Consider the following 3,389-nt stretch of genomic DNA (forward strand, 5'->3'; position numbering starts at 1 on the left):
TCCTGCTGAGATCTCCGACGCAACCTGCAGTTCTGATGACGCATAAGAAATCTGCCTATTACAATCTAAATACCCCTGACGGGGCAGTTATGATCATATCGCTGCGCTCCTCACACAGATAAACCAAGAACCAATCACAGCGTTTCTAATTAAAAGACATCACAGATCATAAGGACTTTATACGGTTGAATGTTTCTGCTCCGGTTACACTGAGTTGTCGTTCGGGTGGTTGTCTGTCAAGGGCAAACACGCGTGTGTTTATGTGCGTGTGTGATCCTGCACGTGTGATCTGCCACATTGCCATGGTGACGGTGCCCTCTGTGGGTGAACTCACCCCCCCCATCACTTCTCTCTCTCTCTCTCTCTCTCTGTTTTTCCTGTAATGAGCTCCAATCCACTGTCTCTCCCTCCAGCAGCACTGAGAGACAGACGGACGGAGCTGAGAGACTGCTGTCGCCACTGGCATGGCAAAAAAAAACATATTTTAACAAAAAAATGTAAAAAAAAAATTTTTGTCATGTTTTTACTAATATTTAAATAAATATATTAAATATTTATTTGTTAATTATTATTTGTAGTATATATTTTAATATTTTAAATATTTCTTTATTAATATTTTTGTATATATATATATATATATTTGAGTTCATGTGCTACTGGCAGGGTGGAAAACTTATATTTTTATATTTAAAAAAAAAAAAATTTATTTGTGCTCAAGCTGCATGAATGGGAAAATAATATTTGTATTAATAGTTTGTAATTAATATTTCTTAATATTTTTAGTATAGTTTTTTTTTTTTTTTTTTAAATCTGCCACCAGCTTGATTTATTTACCTTTTTTTCAAATTTAAATATATATACTATATACAGTACAGAGCATATATACAAAGTCGTTTAATATTTATAATATTAAATATTTCTTTAATATTTGTAGTAAATATTTTAATATTTGAAATATTTCTTTAGTAATATTTCAGTGTGTGTATGTGTGTATATATATATATATATATATATATATTTCATTTACTACTGGCAGGGTGGAAAACTTATATTTTTATCTATAAATAATAATAATTAAATAATAATAATAATTTTGTTTTATTTGTGCATAAGCTGCACATATTGGAAATTAATATTTAGAATTAAAATAACATTTTAAATAATTCTTAAATTAATATTTCTTCTTAATATCTTTTGTATAGTTTTTTTGCCCCCCCTAGCACCAGTGGCTGCTCACAAGAAAAAACAAAATGGGAAATTAATATTTTTATTAAAAATAATAATTTAAATATTTAATTAAAAATACTTTAAGTGTTTCTTTATCATAATATTTAAATATTTTTTCTTTAATTTTGGCTTCTGACAACACTAAGAGATAGACAAAAATAAATAGGATATTATCATTTTTAATAAAAAAAAAAAAAAGGTAATCTGCCACCAGCCAGATTTATTTACCTGATTTTTATTTTCTAATTTAAATATATAAAGTAACTCACTATATACAGTAGAGAGCACATATACAAGTCTGAGACCACACTGAAGATCTTGGATCCAAAATCTAATTTTAAACTGGAAATAAACAAAGTTTTAGGGTTTTAAGATAGTACTTCTATTCAGATATCAATACGAGACATCATCCATCCCTCCATCTGTCTTCTCTCTTTTTGTCTTTCATCTGGCTTTGTTTCATAATACTTCAGCTGTGAACGTTCTGATAGAAGGTTTTATGCAGCGGTGTGAACAAATTCCTCCAGCTTTAAATGTGTTTGTGTTCTCTGTCAGTCTGTGATGTTGAGATGGTCAGGTGACAGACATAACACAAGATGTTTCTTAGCATGAGCTTGTGTTTCAGGTCTCCTGTGTTCTTGTGTGTATGAATAGTGTGTGAACGAAGTCTGATGTGACTGGCTGCTTTCATGTGAGCAAAAGAAGGCATTTTAGAGGGCAACATGACTATGCTTACAATGCCGCCTCTATAGGCAGCTCAGTAGGATTTGGAACAGAGCCAGAGGTATTTTGTCTGAGAAAGAGAGAACGGTGTTGTCTCTAAAAACGTCAGATGAGCAATTACTGACTCCACAAATACAATCAAAATCAAAAAGATCAAACAGTGTGTAAAAAGTCAAACTAAATATGCTTGCTATGTTGAGCTGATTTGAACTTGTTGAACTTGACACTGAAGTTGGTTTGTCAGTCTGTCCTCACCAGATTTAAGACATCTTTTGTCTGATTTACTTTGCTATAATAATGTTTTTGGTTTGTCTTCATTTTGTGGAAAATATTGGTATGCAGTTTAATTCGCCATACTAGGAAATTAATTGGATCAAATGAATTAGGAATTAGGGGGCTGCAAGGGAGTGTTAGGGGGACTGTGGAAAAGTTTGAGAAAAACAATGTAAAAATGTACAAAACAATTAAATAATTTAGAAAATGCTTATTTAATAATTAAATAATAAATTATAACAAATAATTAATTAATAAAAATAGATTAAAATAAATAAATAATAAAACCCAAAAATAAATCCATAAATAATTTTAAAAACTGATAAAAATAAATACACTGAAAACCAAAAGTATATCAATAATTACATAGGAACATTAAAATAAGTTCTAAAACAATAAAATAAAAATTGAAATAAAATAAAAATATTAAAGTAAATAAAATAATAAGAATAAAAAGTAATGAATTTGCAAAAAAATAAATAAAAATAAACAAACATAAATTAAATTAAAATAAGTACATAAATAAAAAAAATATAATTTAAATAAAAAAATATTAACAATAAATAACATTAAATAAAATAATGATGACAAATAAAAAACAAGCAAATTCATAATTTTTAAAAATTCAAATACATGCAAAACCAAAAATGTATGCATAAAGATTGAATTAAAATAAGTACATAAATAAAAAAGGATAAGTTAAATAATATAAAATTAAAGTTATTACATTAAATAAAATACTGATAACAAATAAAAACATATACATACTTTTTTCATTCAAATACATACGAAACCAAAAATGTATAAATAATTAAATAAAAAGATTAAAATAAGCTATTAAATAATTTAATAAAAATTGATTAAAACATTGATTGAAGTAAATGAATAATAAGAATAAAAAGTCATGAATTAACAAAAAAACATTTGATAAAAATAAACAAAAATAAAAACAGTTAATTATTAACAATTAAAATAAGTACCTAAAAAATTATAAGTTAAATAATAAAAATATAAAAAATAAATGTTATTACATGAAATAACATATAACATGATAACAAATCAAAATTTACGTATATAAGAGAATAAAAATAAATTCATAGATAATTAAAAAAAATTAATATATATTTATAATATTAATTAAGAAACTATACAAATGCCTCGTACGT

The sequence above is a fragment of the Labeo rohita genome, chromosome 11 (genome assembly GCF_022985175.1).
Source record: "Labeo rohita strain BAU-BD-2019 chromosome 11, IGBB_LRoh.1.0, whole genome shotgun sequence".
NCBI classification, from domain to species: Eukaryota; Metazoa; Chordata; class Actinopteri; order Cypriniformes; family Cyprinidae; genus Labeo; species Labeo rohita.